General features: G+C 46.9%; 1 protein-coding gene across 4 annotated transcripts in view; it reads left to right on the top strand.

The window, feature by feature from the left end:
- Window positions 1–584: 584 nt before the first annotated feature.
- Window positions 585–21,209, top strand: part of GATAD2B (GATA zinc finger domain containing 2B) — a 105,759-nt gene continuing 85,134 nt past the window's right edge. For 2 of the 4 annotated variants that reach the window (XM_077255091.1, XM_077255063.1), the window contains exon 1: window positions 585–720. The gene's annotated coding sequence lies outside the window, so the exon portion shown is untranslated. Of the gene's footprint in view, window positions 825–21,209 lie in introns of all 4 variants that reach the window. The other 2 variants (XM_077255103.1, XM_077255076.1) reach the window with 2 other exon arrangements.

Raw genomic sequence — 21,209 nt, 5'->3', positions numbered from 1 at the left:
GGGAGGATAATGCAGTGAGGGCGTGCAGTGTGGGGGTATAATGAAGTGAGGGCATGCAGTGGGGGGAGAATAATGCGGTGAGGGCATGCGTGACTCCGGGGAGGATAATGCAGTGCAGTATGATGATGAAACAAGCTCCCCAGCTGTTCAGTGGCAGCTGCAGTATTGAGGCCGTTTGTGCGCTGTGTGGCTGTAGTACAGAAATGATGTAATGATGAGCTGTACAGTGATGGATGCAGTGTGTGTGTGTGGGAGGGACAGTGAGTTGCAGCCGTCACTACGACTAGTCACTCACGCTAGGACTCCTGTGATTGGCCAGTCGTACTGTCATTCATAATTAATGCCACGCCTTATGCAGTCAATCCACTTAGTGTCACCTATTGCCGAAGTTTCTGCCCACACAAATTCTGATTGTAGGAAGGAGCTGTCCGTCAAAGCAGGCAAGCCATTCCTAGAAAAGGTACTATAACTCTTTCTCCTCGCTGATTGGGCAATTATTACGTCAGTTCAACTTGCGTTGTCATAGTATGACACGGTCATTGGTTGTTTCACTTGTCCCACCCACTTCCGCCGGTTCCCCGCCGGTGGTAACCAATCATGAGCAGCAGCTGAGCCGGTGGGCGGTTCTCAGTGCCTTGGCTTTCGCCCAATCAGAGTCATTGTTTGTGTGTCGCCGGTGTCTGCCGCAGTGAGACCACCAGAGCTGGACATATCGCCCAGGTAGGGCCGGGGATCCTGTGGTCGGGGGCGGAGAAGCAGGAAGGATGGTGCCACAAATGTGGCCGATATATGCGGGTGTGAGACGGCGAATGATCTACAGGATGGTACAGAGGGGGAAGGGGATCCTGCGCGGGACGGTACAGAGGGGGAAGGGAATCTTGTGCGGGGACGGTGCAGAGGGGGATCCGGTGCGGGGGGATCCGGTGCGGGGGGGGGGATCCGGTGCGGGGACGGTGTGTGGGGGGGGGGGGATCCTGTGTGGGGACGGATCCTGTGCGGGGACGGTGCGGGGGGATCCTGTGCGGGGGGGATCCTGTGCGGGGGACTGTGTGAGTTGCCTGTCAGGGCCGTGGGGTACTGGGTCCAGGGTTCACAGGGGGATGTCACGGTGGCGACCCGGTCCGTGGCCCTAGGCGTGCCCATGTAAAAGGGAAATTGAATAAAGCTTATGTTCGTGACACCACCTGTGGTATTCGACGCTGCTTTAAGGGGTCCTCTGGGTGATGTTATGGCAGCTAGGTGGTATACCTTCCCACAGGTGAAGTATATCCCCAGGGCTCCCAGTGTGTAGTTGGAAGATGGTGAAAGGCGCAGTAAAGAACGAGGACACAGGGTTGCAGTCTCTTTACCTTGTTTACTGAAGACTTCAGGCAGCCACAGTCCAGGGCACCAGATCACAGGACAGGCAGGGTCCGGCCGGCTTGGAGGCAAGTTGGGAGTCCCCTTATCCAGGTGGTGTTAAAGGGAACCTGTCACCCCCAAAATCGACGATCAGCTAAGCCCCCGCTGTATCCTGAAAGATGAGAATAAGAGGTTAGATTATACTCACCTAGGGGCGGTCCGGGGCCTCCCATCTTCTTACGATCACGTCCTCTTCTTGTCTTCACGCTGCGGCTCTGGCGTACTTTGTCTGCCCTGTTGAGGGCAGCCCAAAGTACTGCATTGCGCCGGCGCCGGGCCTCTCTGCCCTTTCCCTGCGCACTGCAGTACTCTGCCCTCAACAGGACAGACAAAGTACGCCTGCGCCGGAGCCACAGCGTGACTACAAGAAGAGGACGTGATCATAAGGAGATAGGAGGCCCCGGACCGCCCCTAGGTGAGTATAATCTAACCTCTTATTCTCATCTTTCAGGATACATCGGGGGCTTATCTACAGCATTGCAGAAAGCTGTAGATAAGCCCCTGAGGCTGATGGGCTTAGGTCATCGTCCATTTTGGGGGTGACAGGTTGCCTTTAAAAGCCTTCCTCTAGTGCAGTGGTGTTAGTCCCTTACTGCCTATGGCTTCAGATAAGGTCCTCACAGTTCTTCTCTCTGTCCCTCATATAGGTTAGGACACAAACCAATATGACAGGTGTCTCGAGCCTTTTTACAGAGTCTCTATCACGACCCTATGCGTCACTGTGTCTCCTGGGTGTTAGGGCAAACAGGTGATATAAAATCCAGCTGTTCTGCCGATTTCTGCTATGTGTCTTAGAGTCCCACAAAAGCCTCAGTCTTCCAGGTACCGGTGTCTGCGCTTTGCCAGGGAGACAGTCTGTTCGCTGCTGTCCCCCCCCCCCACCCCCCACCCCCCTCGGTGTCCTCGCCTGTGCCTCTCTTTCCTACATGCTCGCCACAATATGTTCTGCTTTCGGTATTATCTCTGTCCAGGAGCTGCAGCACTTTCTCGTGGCTGCACGGCTCCTCATACGTTCTTCCTGCCTCAGACCGCTGCAGTCTGCTTTCCGGCACTATCTGACTAACTTTCCCTCCAAACCACTATATATATATCCCCTAAATAAACTAAAGTCATTTCAAATGGCAACTTTCTTGCTTTAAGAAACACTAAAGGAAATCAAGAACAAAAAATGTGGTAGTCAGTAATGATTACTTTTTTTAAACAAGCATAGGGAAAAATTTATGGAATCACCCTGTAAATTTTCATACCCAAAAATAACACCTGCGTCAAATTAGATCTGCTCGTTAGTCTGCATCTAAGGCCTGTCTCACACGTCCAGATAACTCCGGTACCGGAAAAAATCGGTACCGGAGTTATCCGTGTCCGTGAGCTCACGTAGGCCATCCGTGTGGCACACGTGCGGCAGCCGTGTGCCGCCTGGGTACCACACGGACCATGCAGGAGAGACAGCGCTACAGTAAGCGCTGTCCCCCCCATGATGCTGAAGCCGCCATTCATCCGTTCTCTCCAGCGCTCGCTGGGGAGAAGGGATAAAAAATCTTTTTTGTTTTTATGTGTTTAAAATAAGCTTTCGGGCATCCTCCCCCCTCCCACCCCCTGTGCGCCCGGCCGCCGGCATTAAAATACTCACCCGCCTTCCTCGACGCTTGCTCTCCGCCCCGCTGCTTCTCCTGCACTGAGCGGTCACGTGGTGTCGCCCATTACAGTTGATGAATATGCGGCTCCACCTCCCATAGGGGTGGAGCCGTGTATTCATCACTTTAATGGGCGGCACCACGTGACCGCTCATACAGGAGAAGCAGCGGGGCGGAGAGCAAGCGTCGAGGGAGGCGGGTGAGTATTTTAATGCCGGCGGCCGGGCGCACAGGGGGAGGGAGGGGGGAGGATGCCCAAAAGCTTATTTTAAACACATAAAAACAAAAACAAAAAAGATTTTTCATCCCTTCTCCCCAGCGAGCGCTGGAGAGAATGGATGAATGGCGGCATCAGCACCATGCTGGGGGGACAGCGCTTACTGTAAGCGCTGTCTCCAGCAGGGCACACGGACAACGTCCGTGTGCGTTACGTGTTTTACACGGACCCATTGACTTTAATGGGTCCGTGTAATACGTGCGCTCCCACGAACACTGACATGTCTCCGTGTTTGGCACACGGAGACACGGTCCGCAAAAAATCAATGACATCTGCACAGATACATTGATTTCAATGTGTCTACGTGTGTCAGTGGCTCCGGTACGTGAGGAAACTGTCACCTCACGTACCGGAGCCACTGACGTGTGAAACCGGCCTAAAAAGGAGTGATCACCCCTTGGAGAGATGTTGCACCAAGTGGACTGACATGAATCATGGCTCCAACAGGAGAGATGTCAATTGAAACAAAGGAGAGGATTATCAAACTCTTAACAGAGGGTAAATCATCACGCAATGTTGCAAAAGATGTTTGTTGATCACAGTCAGCATTGTCTAAAATCTGGACCAAATACAAACAACATGGGAAGGTTGTTAACCCTAGAACGCATACCCATAGAAATCTACACATTCACGCACCTGGGGCCTTTTAGGCCTGTTTGCAATTATCATGGAATAACTCAAATAAAAATACTTTTCAAAGTTTATTGCAAAGTAAGGATGCATTCCAACTAGCGCAGGGGTCTGCCAGGATGGGATTCCGTAATGGATCTGACCTCCTGGTGACCCCAGCTAAGGCTGGCGGAATCCTGCTATTCCGGCAGCCTTAGCTGGAGTTACCAGGAGGTCAGATCCATTATGGATCCCCTTCTGGCGAACCCCAGCGCTACTGGGAACACAGCCTAAGATGTGTATATTTCAAAACATAATTATGTGCATAAAACAACAAAAAAGTATGTAAACGGGCGCGCCAAATATAGGCATTCTATATGCAATTTTTTTATGAAAACATTTTTTGGTTGTAGCAAACTTGGTGCAGGAATATTTATTTGTAACTTTACATATTCCCCCGACAATTCTCGCATATTATTTTTTCGGCTGAATGTTCCTTGCATACATTTTGTCCGCAAGTAGAACAGAAACGCTCCGATTTTCTTTCCTTCTTTGCTGGACAAATATAGCAGCACTTTCTTTTTTTCTCTTTGCTCTGGATGTTCCAGAAAGCGTATTCCACATCGGATCATTGCCTCTGTAATTTGCCTTGATAAGCATATCATGCTGCTTCTCTCCATCATAGTAGGCATCAAAAGTTCATAACAAAGTTCTGTCAAAAATAGACGTCTCTTGTCTTTCCTGTTGGCATGGAATTCTGGATTAGTTTGACAATAAACAATGTAGCTATTGAGGGCTGACACATCAAGGATATTGGAAAAAAGGGCAACAGGCCAACGTTTAGTCTGCCTTTTGCACGAATACTCTCCAATCATTTCATCCATCTTGTCGACACCTCCTTTTGTCTTATTATAATGCAGTATGATTTCAGGGGTTTTTTTTCCTGTCATTGGTGTCAATACTTTCATCGTGATGCATTGTACTCAGTAATATCACAGATTTTTCTTTCTTGGCTTTATAAGACACCATTGTTGCTTGATTGCAGAAACCGAATACACTCTCATAGATTGTTCGCTGTGCATTGTGCTTCATGATTGGAGGAATTTCGCGGCGGTTTGGCCTCATAGTACCAACAAGTGTAAGTTGCTTTTGAAGCAAAAAGTTGGCCATTTCAAAATGGGTAAAGTAAATATCCATTGTAATATTTTTTTCCTGAATTGAAAATTGGTAGAGCAAGTGTTTTTACTATGTCGGAACATAGATCTTTCTGGACTGGAGCGTCAGCTTCTTTGCCACAGTAAATCAGACCATTCATCCCATAATAGCTTGCTGAATCGCACATCCAGAAAATTTTTATGCCATACTTAGCTGGCTTACTGGGCATATACTGAATGAATTTGCAACGTCCCCTAAAGGCAAGAAGTTGCTCGTCCACTGTCATATTATCACTGGAATGGTAAAGCTTTGTACAGTTCTTGATAAAAAGATTCCAGATATAGCTAATAGGGGCTAATTTATCGGTTGCCAACCTCACAGGGCGAGTTCTCTTTTCATCAAAACGAAGGCATCTCCGAATACCCGCAAATCTATTGATGGACATAGTAGCTTTGTAGTGTGGATCTGCAAATGGGTTCTGAAATAACTCTTCCCAGCAATAGCAGAGTCATAAAAGTTCTTCCCCAGCAACAATACAGACAAAAATACTGAGTATCACATGTAAACCTAGTACAGGCCTAAAAGGCCCCAGGTGCGTGAATATGGGGTAGTCCCAAAAAAAGGTTGTTATACCGAAATGTCTGTAACATAAAAATATATGAATAACTGGAAATTACTAACAACTATATACCTGAGGATTACCTAGATTTTCAAAATTCTAACTAAAGTACTTTTACAGAAAATAGAAAACAAGTAACCTGGCAGGCCTGCGAGGCCCCAGGTATGCGTTCTAGGCAAACATACTGGTAGACCAAGGAAGACATCAAAGCGTCAAGACCGGAAACTTAAAGCAATATGTCTCCAAAACAGGAAATGCACAACAAAACAAATGAGTAAAGAATGGGTGGAAACTGGAGTCAACGTCTGTGACCGAACTGTAAGAATTTAAGAATGGTTTTTACATACAGAAAAGCTAAATGAAAGCCATCATTAACACCTAAACAGAAAAAAACAAGGTTACAATTTGGCTAAGGAAAAGCAATCGTGGACTGTGGATGACTGGATGAAAGTCATATTCAGTGATGAATCCCGAATCTGCATTGGGCAAGGTGATGATGCTGGAACTTTTGTTTGCTGCCGCTCCAATGAGATTTATAAAGATGACTGCCTGAAGAGAACATGCAAATTTCCACAGTCACTGTTGATATGTTGCTGCATGTCAGGAAAAGGCACTGGGGAGATGGCTGTCATTACATCTTCAATAAATGCACAAGTTTATGTTGATAATTTGGACACTTTTCTTATCCCATCAATTGAAAGGATGTTTGGGGATGATGAATTTTTCAAGATGATAATGCATCCTGCCATAGAGCAAAAACTGTTTAAGGGTATGTTCACACGTTCCTGATTTCAATCCTTTTTTTTGAGGACTAAAACCGCAGCTCTTGGCAGAAAACGCAGGTGCGTTTTTGGTGCGTTTTTTGATGCGGTTTTTAATGCAGTTTTCTCTGCAGATTGTCTGTGTTTGACACAAATAAAGCTTTAACTGCAGTGGGGGGGGGGGGGGGGGGGAAAGAAATGATGTTATTTCCTTGTCCAACCCTTTTCTTCTTCCATCCTCCATTTTGGGACTAAACACCAAAATGAGTTGGACGTGTTTTGAATGACAGCGCTCCGCAGAGTGCTGAGCGTAGGCCAGATCACAGCCAGCTCTATCCAGCTATTTAAGTCTACGTTGACATTTGCGGTCTGCGCCGCAGCGTCGGGCGCTGCAGCGTCGCCGCATGCGTCATGCGCCCCTATATTTAACATGGGGGCGCATGGACATGCGTCGCACTTGCGTTTTGCGCCGCATGCGTCACTGCAGCGCATGCATCCGGGCGCAGAGGACGCAGCAAGTTGCATTTTTGCTGCGTCCAAAATCAATAAAAAGGACGCATGCGGCGCAAAACGCAGCATTGTGCATGCGTTTTGCTGCGTTTTTGTTTGCGTTGTGTGTTGCGGCGCCGACGCTGCGGCGCACAACGCAAATGTGAACATAGCCTAAGTGCCACGTATTTAAGTGCCACGTATTTAAGTGCCACGTATTTAAGTGCCACGTATTTAAGTGCCACGTATTTAAGTGCCACGTATTTAAGTGCCACGTATTTAAGTGCCACGTATTTAAGTGCCACGTATTTAAGTGCCACATATCACGTATTTAAGTGCCACGTATTTCAGTGCCACGTATCACGTATTTCAGTGCCACGTATTTCAGTGCCACGTATTTCAGTGCCACGTATTTCAGTGCCACGTATTTCAGTGCCACGTATTTCAGTGCCACGTATTTCAGTGCCACGTATTTCAGTGCCACGTATCACGTATTTCAGTGCCACGTATTTCAGTGCCACGTATTTCAGTGCCACGTATTTCAGTGCCACGTATTTCAGTGCCACGTATCACGTATTTCAGTGCCACGTATTTCAGTGCCACGTATCACGTATTTCAGTGCCACGTATTTCAGTGCCACGTATCACGTATTTCAGTGCCACGTATTTCAGTGCCACGTATCACACATATATATAACGTATAACACTGACAGGAGCCATAGTTCCTGTCGGTGTGTCACTGCGCATGCGCGAGCGAGTTTACCGGCGGTCATTGACCCTGGCACTCTCGCTTAACGGCAGTGCTGCGTGGGAAAGTTCAACGCAGCTGTACTGCTGTTAACCGAGACGCCGGAGCCATTGAACTCCGGAACAGTACGCGATACACTGCTAGGAGCTTCGCTCCTGGCAGTGTATCGCCGGAGAGCAGCCGATCGGCGTGGGACACTCGTTTTATGGATTCTGCGGACAGGGAGTATGAATTTGATTTTTTATTTTGGGATTTTATCTAGGGGATCGAGGGCTTCGCCTACAAGTGTGCTTTTGGTGAGTATATACTCTGTGTTATGTGTTGTATGTACTGTGTGTCATGTATGTGTATTGTGTGTAGGTGTTTTGTGTAACTTTACAATTGTGCTAAGTCGCCGGACACAGGGACAACTCTCCCATCCTAATACCGGATGGGAGTAGTAGTCCCATACGGCGACTTGGCACAATGGTGGCACTAGCGTCGCATGGGGACACACACACACACACACACACACACACACACACACACACACACACACACACACACACACACACACACACACACACATATACCAAATCAATCAAACGGCCGACACGATCCCCATGCGATGGTACGCCTCCATGTCTCTCCGCCCAAGCACTTCCGCCCACGCACTTCCGGCCGCTTCCCCGCACTTCCTGCTGCAGCGGTTCTGCACCACAAACCGCAATAAAACCCGCAGATATATTTTTGATCTGCGGGTTTTACTGCGGGTTTGACCTCACAATGGAGGTCTATGGGTGCAGAACCGCTGCAGTTCTGCACAAAGAAGTGACATGCTCCTTCTTTTTTCCCGCAGCTATTCAGCGCGGCTTTTTTTTTGAAATTCAGGATCGTGTGCACAGTGGTTCCCGTTTTCCATAGGGTACATTGTACTGTACCCTGCATGGAAAAAAGCTGCGGAACCGCAGCGGCAAAACCGCTGCGGTTCCGCGGTAAAAAACGCACTGTGTGAACATGGCCTAAATGTTCCTTGAAAAAAGACACAAAGTCAATGTCCTGGCCTGCAAATAGTCCGGATCTCAATCCAACTGAAAATCTTTGGTGGAAGTTGAAGAAAATGGTCCATGACAAGGCTCCAACCTGCAAAGCTGATCTGGCACCAGCAATCAGAGAAAGTTGGAGCCAGATTGATGAAGAGTACGGTTTGACACTCACTCATTAAAGGGAAGGTGCCTTAAAAAAAAAAGTTTTTTACAGCAATTATAAAAATGTAAAGAATTAATGTTTACATTTTCTTAAATATTATCATCTGTTTATAATTTAGTAAAATATGAAAAATTTTGAAAAGTTTTGGAATTTCCACTTTTAAACACTAGGGGGAGCGGCTGCTGAAATTTCACAAAAACCTAGTGTACAACTAGCTCACATTACAGCACTGCAGTAATTATGGGCAGAGTCTGACGTGTGTGACGTCTCCTCTCCTCCCCTTCTGGGTGTTTGCTAAGGGATAAGGGAGGATGATATTCAGGAACCCAGTGAGCAGCCATTTTGTTGGTGACTGCAGAGTTATACTGACAAGTAGTCACCGAGGATGGCAGGCAGCAAGGATTCTGGGAGACATATGGTGGAGGGAGCAGGGTGACAGTAGCACAGAGTATTTCAGGAGAGCAGTGTGCTGGTGTATGGAAGCACCATGTTTGGAGCGTGGAGCAGCCAGGGATTGTACATAGAGCGCTGTCTTTTATACACATGGATGGACCGTCTGCTTGTCTGCTCCACAGAAACCCAGGAAACATTTCTGTGGATTGATGGCCTGTTCTGATCCAGGCTTTGCATGCAAAGACCCCATTCCCCTCCTCAGATCCTGTCATCAGGCGCAGTCCGGGGTGATGCTGGGGGGAAATGTAGCTATATAGTAACGATAAACATGAGACCCCTCTCTTCAGCTGCCTCACCAGCCCTCCCCTGAAGGCACCTAACTGGAGGTCATGCTGCCCTCTCTATTACCCCAGACCCGCGTGCAGCTGCTCAGCCAGGACCACCATAGAATGGGTCCCCTTTCTGAAGATAATACTGCCATAGTGTTCTCACAGAATATCGCCATGTAGATCACACATAATACCGCCATGTAGATCACACACAATACTATCAAATAGATCACACAATACTGTCATACAGTTCTCACATAATGCCACATTAGAGATCACACAATACCGCCAGTGTTCTCACATTATACTGCCATATAGATCACACAATACCGCCACATACTTCTCACAATTCCGCCACATAGCTCTCACATAATACCGCCATATAGATCACACACAATACCACCATATAATTCTCACAATACTGATCAAGCATAATACCACCATACAGATCACATAATACCGTCATATAGATCTCACATAATGCCATAATACAGCATGACCCCTGCAGCTCCTGTTATCGCACGCATTGAGTTGTGTGTGCAATGGGGAAAGACATGCAGGGGGGAGAGGAGTGCATAGGATAGGATTAGATACATGGCTCAGCAGACAGTATCACACAGGAGAGGATTATTAGATACACGTCTCGGCAGACAGTATCACAGGATAGGATTAGATACACAGGTCGCACAGTATCTCACAGTATAGGATTAGATACACAGCTCAGCAGACAGTATCACACAGGATAGGATTAGATACACGGCTCAGCACAGTATCACACAGGAGAGGATTAGATACATGGGTCAGCAGACAGTATCACACAGGAGAGGATTAGATACATGGGTCAGCAGACAGTATCACACAGGAGAGGATTAGATACACGGGTCAGCAGACAGTATCACACAGGAGAGGATTAGATACACGGGTCAGCAGACAGTATCACACAGGAGAGGATTAGATACACGGGTCAGCAGACAGTATCACACAGGAGAGGATTAGATACACAGCTCAGCAGACAGTATCACACAGGATAGGATTAGATACACGGCTCAGCACAGTATCACACAGGAGAGGATTAGATACATGGGTCAGCAGACAGTATCACACAGGAGAGGATTAGATACACAGCTCAGCAGACAGTATCACACAGGAGAGGATTAGATACACGGCTCAGCAGACAGTATCACACAGTATAGGATTAGATACACAGCTCAGCATAGTATCACACAGGAGAGGATTAGGTACATGGCGCAGCAGACAGTATCATACTGGATAGGATTAGATACACTGCTCAGCAGACAATATCACACAGGAGAGGATTAGATACACGGCTCAGCACAGTATCACACAGGAGAGGATTAGATACATGGCTCAGCACAGTATAGTGATAGATACACGATCTGATGTCCTGATGAGGAGCTACAGTGAGAGGCAGGGTCGGAGCAGCACAGAGAGCCTCCCCCATCCCCCTCTGTTACCTCTCTGCAGCTCCTGATAAGAGGACATCAGACCGCAGCACTTCATCCTCTCTGCAGCACTTTATCCTCTCTAGCGATTCTAGAGATTAGAGCCAGGGCACCAGGCAGCATAGTAGAGGACAGGGAACGGCCGGCTGCTGACAGTGTGAAATGGGAGACAGATGGAGCTGTCCCTCCTATAACAGCCCAGCTCTCGCAGCTCTCAAGTCACAGTGGAGCTCACAGACACACTGTGGGCTGAAGAAAGATGGCGCCGATTTCCTGCCTCTGCTATGATGTGGAGACAGCCCAGAGGGCGTGGCCAGATCACAGCAGGGAGCAGCTCAATGATAGGTATGGGGTCGGACGCCGACCGCAGCCTCCTATGCCCAGGGCTGACGTATTTGCAGAGTGTAAGTGTCGTGCTGGGACTCTTAAGGCTGAGTCACACATAATGATATTGTTAACGATATCGTTGCAACGTCACGCTTTTGGTGACGTAGCAACGATCCCGCTAACAATCTCGTTATGTGTGACACCGACCAACGATCAGGCCCCTGCTGGGAGATCGTTGGTCGATGGGAATGATCAGGACCTTTTTTTTGGTCGCTGATCACCCGCTGTCATCGCTGGATCGGCGTGTGTGACGCGGATCCAGCGATGTGTTCACTTGTAACCAGGGTTAATATCGGGTTACTAAGCGCAGGGCCGCGCTTAGTAACCCGATATTTACCCTGGTTACCATTGTAAAAGTTTAAAAAAAAACGGTACATACTCACATTCTGATGTCTGTCACATCCCCCGGTGTCCACAGGGTTAAAACTGCTTTCGGCAGGAGCGCTGCTAATATGCACGCGCTGCTGCCGAGAGCTTCCCTGCACTGAATGTGTCAGCGCCGGCCGTAAAGCAGAGCACAGCGGTGACGTCACCGCTGTTACTGCCGGCTCTGACACATTCAGTGCAGGGAAGCTCTCGGCAGGAGCGCGTGCATTAGCAGCGCTCCTGCCGAAAGCAGTTTTAACCCTGTGGACGCCGGGGGACGTGACAGACATCAGAATGTGAGTATGTACTGTTTTTTTTTTTTTTTTTTTTTTTTTACTTTTACAATGGTAACCAGGGTAAATATCGGGTTACTAAGCGCGGCCCTGCACTTAGTAACCCGATGTTTACCCGGGTGCTGCAGGGGGACTTCGGCATCGATGAAGACAGTTTCAACGATGCCGAAGTCGTTCCCCTGATCGTTGGTCGCTGGAGAGAGCTGTCTGTGTGACAGCTCCCCAGCGACCACACAACGACCACGGCCAGGTCGTATCGCTGGTCGTGATCGTTGGTAAGTCGTTTAGTGTAACGGTACCTTTACACTCCTGCAAAGGAAAATGGCGGCGCCCAGTGGCTGCAAAAACAATTAATAATAAAAAAGATATTAAAGTTAAAAAAAATAATTTTGTATTAAAAATAATTGTTTATATAAACAATCATTTTTAATACAAAAACAAAATTTCGGCACCTTCCCTTTAACCCCTTCCCGACCTTTGACGCATACGCTGCGTCATGAAAGTCGGTGCCAATCCGACCTGTGACGCAGCGTATGCGTCATGGAGGGATCGCGCTCCTGCAGATCGGGTGAAAGGGTTAACTCCAATTTCACCCGATCTCCAGGAACAGGGGGAGTGGGGCTTCACCCCCTCGTGGCTACGATCGCTCTGATTGGCTGTTGAAAGTGAAACTGCCAATCAGCGATTTGTAATATTTCACCCCAAAAAACGGTGAAATATTACAATCCAGCCATGGCCGATGCTGCAATATCATCGGCCATGGCTGGAAAACCTAATCTGTCCCCCCCCACCACCCCACCGATCGCCCCCCCAGCGCTCCGTTACGCGGTCCGCCCCCCTAAGTCGTCCTGTCCGCTCCTCCGTCCTCCTGTCCGCTCCCCCCGTGCTCCGGTCCCCCCTCCCTGTGCTCCGGTCCCCCCCCCCCCCCGTGATCCGATCACCCCCCCCCCCCCCCCTTAATACTTACCGGGCCTCCCGGTGTCCATCCGGCTTCTGCAAGGGCGCCGCCATCTTCCAAAATGGCGGGCGCATGCGCACTGCGCCCGCCAAATCTGCCGGCTGGCAGACTCGTTTCAGATGTATTTTGATCACTGTGATATAGCTTATCACAGTGATCAAAATAAAAAAAATAGTAAATGACCCCCCTTTATCACCCCCATAGGGACAATAATAAAAATAAATAAAATATTAGAATTAGGGTTAGAATTAGGGGTAGGGTTAGGGCATGTGCACACAGTGCGGATTTGGCTGCGGATCCGCAGCGGATTGGCCGCGGATCCGCAGCGGATTGGCCGCGGATCCGCAGCGGATTGGCCGCGGATCCGCAGCGGATTGGCCGCGGATCCGCAGCGGATTGGCCGCGGATCCGCAGCGGATTGGCCGCGGATCCGCAGCGGATTGGCCGCGGATCCGCAGCGGATTGGCCGCGGATCCGCAGCGGATTGGCCGCGGATCGGCCGTGGATCCGCAGCGGATTGGCCGCTGCAAATTCGTAGCAGTTTTCCATCAGGTTTACAGTACCATGTACACCTATGGAAAACCAAATCCGCTGTGCCCATGGTGCGGAAAATACCGTGCGGAAACGCTGTGTTGTATTTTCCGCAGCATGTCAATTTTGTGCGGATTCTGCAGCGTTTTACACCTGTTCCTCAATAGGAATCCGCAGGTGAAATCCGCACAAAAAAACACTGGAAATCCGCTGTAAATCCATAGGTAAAACGCAGTGCCTTTTACCTGCGGATTTTTCAAAAATGGTGCGGAAAAATCTCACACGAATCCGCAAAGTGGGCACATAGCCTTAGGGTTAGGGTTGGAATTAGAGTTAGGGTACCGTCTCACAGTGGCACTTTGATCGCTACAACGGTACGATCCGTGACGTTCCAGCGATATCCATACGATATCGCTGTGTCTGACACGCAGCAGCGATCAGGGACCCTGCTGAGAATCGTACGTCGTAGCAGATCGTTTGGAACTTTCTTTCGTCGCTGGAACTCCCGCTGTCATCGCTGGATCGTTGTGACAGTGATCCAGTGATGCGTTCGCTTGTAACCAGGGTAAACATCGGGTTACTAAGCGCAGGGCCGCGCTTAGTAACCCGATGTTTACCGTGGTTACCAGCGTAAAAGTAAAAAAAAAAAAAAAAAAACGTACATACTCACATTTCGGTGTCCTTCAGGTCCCTTGCCGTCTGCTTCCCACTCTGACTGTCTGCCGGCCGGAAAGTGAGAGCACAGCACAGCAGTGACGTCACCGCTGCGCTCTGCTCTCACTGTACGGCGGCACTCAGTCAGAGCGGGAAGCAGACGGCAAGGGACCTGAAGGACACCGAAATGTGAGTATGTACGGTTTTTTTTTTTTTTACTTTTACGCTGGTAACCACGGTAAACATCGGGTTACTAAGTGCGGCCCTGCGCTTAGTAACCCGATGTTTACCCTGGTTACCCGGGACCTTGGAATCGTTGGTCGCTGGAGAGGGGTCTGTGTGACAGCTCCCCAGCGACCACACAACGACTTTCCAACGATCACGGCCAGGTCGTATCGCTGGTCGTGATCGTTGGTAAATCGTTATGTGAGACGGTACCCTTAGGGTTGGAATTAGGGCTAGTGTTGGAAATAGGGTTAAGATTAGGCCTGTGGTTAGGGTTAAGGATAGGGTTAGGGTTGTGTTGGGGTTACAGTTGTGGGTAGGGTTGGGATTAGGGTTAGGATTAGGGTTAGGGTTGGATTTAGGGTTACGGGTGTGTTGGGGTTAGGGTTGTGATTAGGGTTATGGCTACAGTTGGGATTAGGGTTAGGGGTGTGTTGGGGTTAGTGTTGAAGTTAGAATTGAGGGGTTTCCACTGTTTAGGCACATCAGGGGTCTCCAAACGCAACATGGCGCCACCATTGATTCCAGCCAATCTTGCGTTCAAAAAGTCAAATGGTGCGCCCTCCCTTCCAAGCCCCGACGTGCGCCCAAACAGTGGTTTACCCCCACATATGGGATACCAGCGTACTCAGGACAAACTGGGCAACAACTATTGGGGTCCAATTTCTCCTGTTACCCTTGCAAAAATAAAAATTTACTTGCTAAAACATAATTTTTGAGGAAAGAACAATTATTTTTTATTTTCACGGCTCTACGTTATAAACTTATGTGAAGCACTTGGGGGTTGAAAGTGCTCACCACACATCTAGATAAGATCCTTTTGGGGTCTAGTTTCCAAAATGGGGTCACTTGTGTGGTGTTTCTACTGTTTAGGCACATCAGGGGCTCTGCAAATGCAACGTGACGCCCGCAGACCATTCCATCAAAGTCTGCATTTCAAATGTCACTACTTCCCTTCCGAGCCCTGACGTGCGCCCAAACAGTGGTTTACCCACACATATGAGGTATCAGCGTACTCACAACAAACTGGGCAACAAATATTGGGGTCCAATTTCTCCTGTTACCCTTGTGAAAATAAACAATTGCTTGCTAAAACATCTTTTTTGAGGAAAGAAAAATGATTTTTTTATTTTCACGGCTCTGCGTTGTAAACTTCTGTGAAGCACTTGGGGGTTGAACGTGCTCACCACACATCTAGATAAGTTCCTTGGGGGGTCTAGTTTCCAAAATGGGGTCACTTGTGGGGGGTTTCTACTGTTTAGGCACATCAGGGGCTCTGCAAACGTAACATGATTCCCGCAGACCATTCCATCAAAGTCTGCATTCCAAATCGTCACTACTTCCCTTCCGAGCCCCGGCATGTGCCCAAACAGTGGTTTACCCCCACATATGGGGTATCAGCGTACTCAGGAGAAACTGGACAACAACTTTTGGGGTCAAATTTTTCCTGTTACCCTTGGGAAAATTAAAAAATTCTGGGCTAAAAAAATATTTTTGAGGAAAGAAAACACATTTATTATTTTCACGGCTCTGCGTTATAAACTTCTGTGAAGCACTTGGGGGTTCAAAGTGCTCACCACACATCTAGATTAGTTCCTTGGGAGGTCTAGTTTCCAAAATGGGGTCACTTGTGCGGGAGCTCCAATGTTTAGGCACACAGGGGCTCTCCAAACGCGACATGGTGTCCGCTAATGATTGAAGCTAATTTTCCATTCAAAAAGCCAAATGGCGTGCCTTCCCTTCCGAGCCCTGCCGTGTGCCCAAACAGTGGTTTACCCCCACATATGATGTATCATCGTACTCAGGACAAACTGGACAACAACATTTGGGGTCCAATTTCTCCTATTATCCTTGGGAAAATAAAAAACTCCGGGCTAAAAATCATTTTTGAGGAAAGAAAAATAATTTTTTATTTTCATGGCTCTGCGTTATAAACTTCTGTGAAGCACCTGGGGGTTTTAAGTGCTCACTATGCATCTAGATTAGTTCCTTGGGGGGTCTAGTTTCCAAAATGGGGTCACTTGTGGGGGAACTCCAATGTTTAGGCACACAGGGGCTCTCCAAACCTGACATGGTGTCCGCTAACGATGGAGATAATTTTTCATTCAAAAAGTCAAATGGCGCTCCTTCCCTTCCGAGCCTTACCATGTGCCCAAACAGTAGTTTACCCCCACATATGAGGTATTGACGTACTCAGGAGAAATTGCCCAACAAATTTTAGGATCCATTTTATCCTGTTGCCCATGTGAAAATGAAAAAATTGAGGCTAAAAGAAATTTTGTGTGAAAAAAAAAAGTACTTTTTCATTTTTACGGATTAATTTGTGAAGCACCAGGGGGTTTAAAGTGCTCACTATGCTTCTAGATAAGTTCCTTGGGGGGTCTAGTTTCCAAAATGGGGTCACTTGTGGGGGAGCTCCAATGTTTAGGCACACGGGGGCTCTCCAAAAGCGACATGGTGTCCGCTAAAGATTGGAGCCAATTTTTCATTCAAAAAGTCAAATGGCGCTCCTTCCCTTCCGAGCCCTGCCGTGCGCCCAAACAGGGGATTACCCCCACATATGAGGTATCAGCATACTCAGGACAAATTGGACAACAAAATTCGTGGTCCAGTTTCTCCTTTTACCCTTGGGAAAATAAAAAAATTGTTGCGAAAAGATCATTTTTGTGACTAAAAAGTTAAATGTTAATTTTTCCCCTCCATGTTGCTTCTGCTGCTGTGAAACACCTGAAGGGTTAATAAACTTCTTGAATGTGGTTTTGAGCACCTTGAGGGGTGCAGTTTTTAGAATGGTGTCACTTTTGGGTATTTTCAGCCATATAGAACCCTCAAACTGACTTCAAATGTGAGGTGGTCCCTAAAAAAAATGGTTTTGTAAATTTTGTTGTAAAAATGAGAAATCACTGGTCAAATTTTAACCCTTATAACTTCCTAGCAAAAAAAAAAATTGTTTCCAAAATTGTGCTGATGTAAAGTAGACATGTGGGAAATGTTATTTATTAACTATTTTGTGTCACATAACTCTCTGGTTTAACAGAATAAAAATTCAAAATGTGAAAATTGCAAAATTTTCAAATTTTTCGCCAAATTTCCGTTTTTTTCACAAATAAACTCAGAAATTATCGACCTAAATTTACCACTAACATGAAGCCCAATATGTCACGAAAAAACAATCTCAGAATCGCTAGGATCCGTTGAAGCGTTCCTGAGTTATTACCTCATAAAGGGACACTGGTCAGAATTGCAAAAAACGGCCAGGTCATTAAGGCCAAAATAGGCTGGGTCATGAAGGGGTTAAGGCTAGGGTCACATTGCGTTAGGGCAATCCGTTAAGCGCATAGCGCTAGAGGATTGCGCTAACGCCATGCTTCTCAAGGGTCCGCGTTCGGCGTCCCCGCTAGCGCAGATCCCTGATCTGCACTAGCGAGGAACGGACCTCGCGCGCGCCGCGGACGCTGCAAGCAGCGTCCGAGGTCCGTCACTCAAATGACGCGACATCGCAAGCGCACGCCCAATGTGGGCGGGCGCTAGCGACGCGTTCACCATTAGGGGCAATGGCGGCGTTAACGGACTACGTTAACCCGCGTTATGCCGCGGTGTAACGTAGTCCGTTTAACGCGGTCACATTAACGCAATGTGACCCTAGCCTAAGTCCATGCCTCAGAGACTGCAAGCTGTTATAAAAGCCAGAGGTGGTGCAACAAAAATTCTAGTGATGTTTTGGAGTGTTTTTTTTTTTTTTTTTTTTTTTTTTTCATGATTCCATAATTATTTTTTTTCTCATAATTGAGTGACTCCATATTTTTTTTCCCCTGTGCTTGGTTAAAAAAAAGTAACCGTTACTGACTACCACATTTTTTGTTCTTGATTTCTTTTAGTGTTTCTTAAAGCCAGAAAGTTGCCATTTGAAATGACTTTAGTTTAGTGCCATGTCTGTGATCTGCCTTTTTTTTTTTTTCTACAAAATTAAACAACTGAATGAACATCCTCCAAGGCCGTTGATTCCATAATTTTTGCCAGGGGTTGTGTGTGTGTATATATATATATATATATATATATATATATATATATATATATATATATATATATATATATATATATATTTTTATATATTTGCCTTGCGCTGGCGTGTACTCCGGAGGACAGAGAATGAACTTCAATCCAATATTGCAGCCAGCGGGTAAGGAAAGGGTAAATCAAACACCCGAAAGCCCCGCCCATATGACCCAAAACTGGTCCCGCCAAATTCAGGTGACAGGTTCCCTTTAATTATTTTTTTTAACAGGGATATGGTGCCCACACTGCTAAATACTACGTGGGCTGTGTTGCATACTGCGTAGCTGCTATATACTACATGGGCAGTGTTATATACTGCGTGGCCTGTGCTATATACTATGTCGCCTGTTTGCCTATGTTATATACTGCGTGGGCTGTGCTATATACTGCGTGGGCTGTGCTATATACTGCGTGGGCTGTGCCATATACTGCGTGGGCTGTGCTATATACTGCGTGGGCTGTGCTGTATACTGCGTGGGCTGTGCTGTATACTGCGTGGGCTGTGCTGTATACTGCGTGGGCTGTGCTGTATACTGCGTGGGCTGTGCTGTATACTGCGTGGGCTGTGCTGTATACTGCGTGGCCTGTATTAACGCATCGGGTATTCTAATAAATAATATATATATATATATATATATATATATATATATATATATATATATATATATATATATATATATATATATATATATATATATATATATATGCCACATAGTATGATAGTATCTAGCACAGGCCACGTACTATTTGTCTGCTATATACTACATGGCTTCTATATACTATGTGGCCTGTGCTATATACTATGTGGCTGCTATATACATACATACATACATACACTGTGTTCCAAATTATTATGCAAATAATATTTCCTCATATTTTCTCTAAATTACCTATCTGAATTGCAGTCATTGTTATTTTCCAGTCATCTACTATTCTAGTATAATTGCAATGTTTTGCAAAAAATGCATGTTCCAAATTATTATGCACAGCAGAGTTTTCAACCTTTTTTTTTTTTTATTTTGAACAAAAAAATGGTCAATTGTGAAGTTATAAGCATTATCAGCTTATTACAAAATGAAATCAAACAGTTTTCAAGTGAAAACTTTATTCTAGGTGATGTTACATTTGCACATAGGACCCCTTGTTCGAAAGAAGCTTCTGAACATAAGACGGGGCATTATCATGCATGAAAATGATCTTGCTGCTTAAAGCACGGTTCTTCCTCTTGAACCATGGCAGGAAGTGTTGTTTTAGAAACTCCACATAGATTTATGGAGTTCATCTTTACCCCTTCAGGGATCATAAAGGGGCCAACAATCTCTCTCCCCATGATTCCAGCCCAAAACATTACTCCACCTCCTCCTTGTTGGCGCCTTAGCCGTGTTTTCATGGGGTGTCCATCCTCCACTCCATCCATCTGGACCATCGTGCGTTGCACGGCACTCATCGGTGAACAAAACAGTTTGGAAGTCAGTCTTTATGTATCGTTTGGCCCACTGGAGCCGTTTCTGCTTGTTGCAGTGGATAGAGGTGGTCGACAGGATGGCTTACGCACAGCTGCAAACCTCTGATGGACCCTGCATCTTGTTGTTCTGGGGACGTTGGAGGCACCAGCAGCTTCAAAAACTTGTCTGCTGCTATGACAAGGCATTTTTGCAGCTGCTCTTTTAACCTTACGCAATTGCCTGTTGGAAAGAGTCCTCAATTTTTCTTTATCAGCACGCACACGTGTGTGCTGGGAATCAGCTGCATACTTCTTGATTGTGCGATGATCACGATGAAGTGTCTTGGCAATGTTGATTGTAGTCATGCCTTGACCTAAATACTCCACAATTTGTTGCTTCTCAGCAGCCGACACATCCTTTTTCTTTCCCATTTTGGCCAAAAATGTAGGCTGCTTAATAATGTGGAACAGCCTTCTTAAGTAGTCTTGCCTTTATTTGGACACACCTGCCAAACTAATTTGCACAGGTATCTGCAATTGCTTTCAGTGATATAAAGAGCCCTGACACACATCACCATCAATGAGTTTAAATGACAAACAAAAAAATTCTAACCTTATCACTCCTAAACTCTTTGTGCATAATAATTTGGAACACAGTGTACATACATACATACATACATACATACATACATACATACATATTCTAGAATACCCGATGCGTTAGAATCGGGCCACCATCTAGTATAATATATATATATATTCGCCTAGGAATAGAATCGAAAGCTCCCCCTTGTGGCCTGGAGTGTGACATGTTGCATGTTTGTGTTTACCTGGTGAAAAGTTATCTTTCTTTGCCTCCAAGCGTGACATCACTCTCCCCATGAGGAAAGCAACGCCACTGTGACGACCATGACCCTGGGGCGTCACAGGTGCAGAGGGGGATCCTGTGTGGGACGGTGCAGAGGGGGATCCTGTGTGGGACGGTGCAGAGGGGGATCCTGTGTGGGACGGTGCAGAGGGGGATCCTGTGCGGGACACTGCAGAGGGGGATCCTGTATAATAATGTTTATTACAGTAAAGTATGTAGGAGATTGTAGTGTGATTTATTTATACTGAAAAAAAAATGACTCCGGAGTTTGAGTATTGGGGGCTCCCCTGTTGTCTGGCGTGTGGCTAGTACGGGGGCTCCCCTTGTGTCTGGCGTGTGAATAATACGGGAGGGGGCTCCTT

The sequence above is a fragment of the Ranitomeya variabilis genome, chromosome 1 (genome assembly GCF_051348905.1).
Source record: "Ranitomeya variabilis isolate aRanVar5 chromosome 1, aRanVar5.hap1, whole genome shotgun sequence".
NCBI lineage: Eukaryota > Metazoa > Chordata > Amphibia > Anura > Dendrobatidae > Ranitomeya > Ranitomeya variabilis.
The sequence above is the reverse complement of the archived record's forward strand: the minus strand, read 5'-3'. Positions and strand labels throughout refer to the sequence as shown.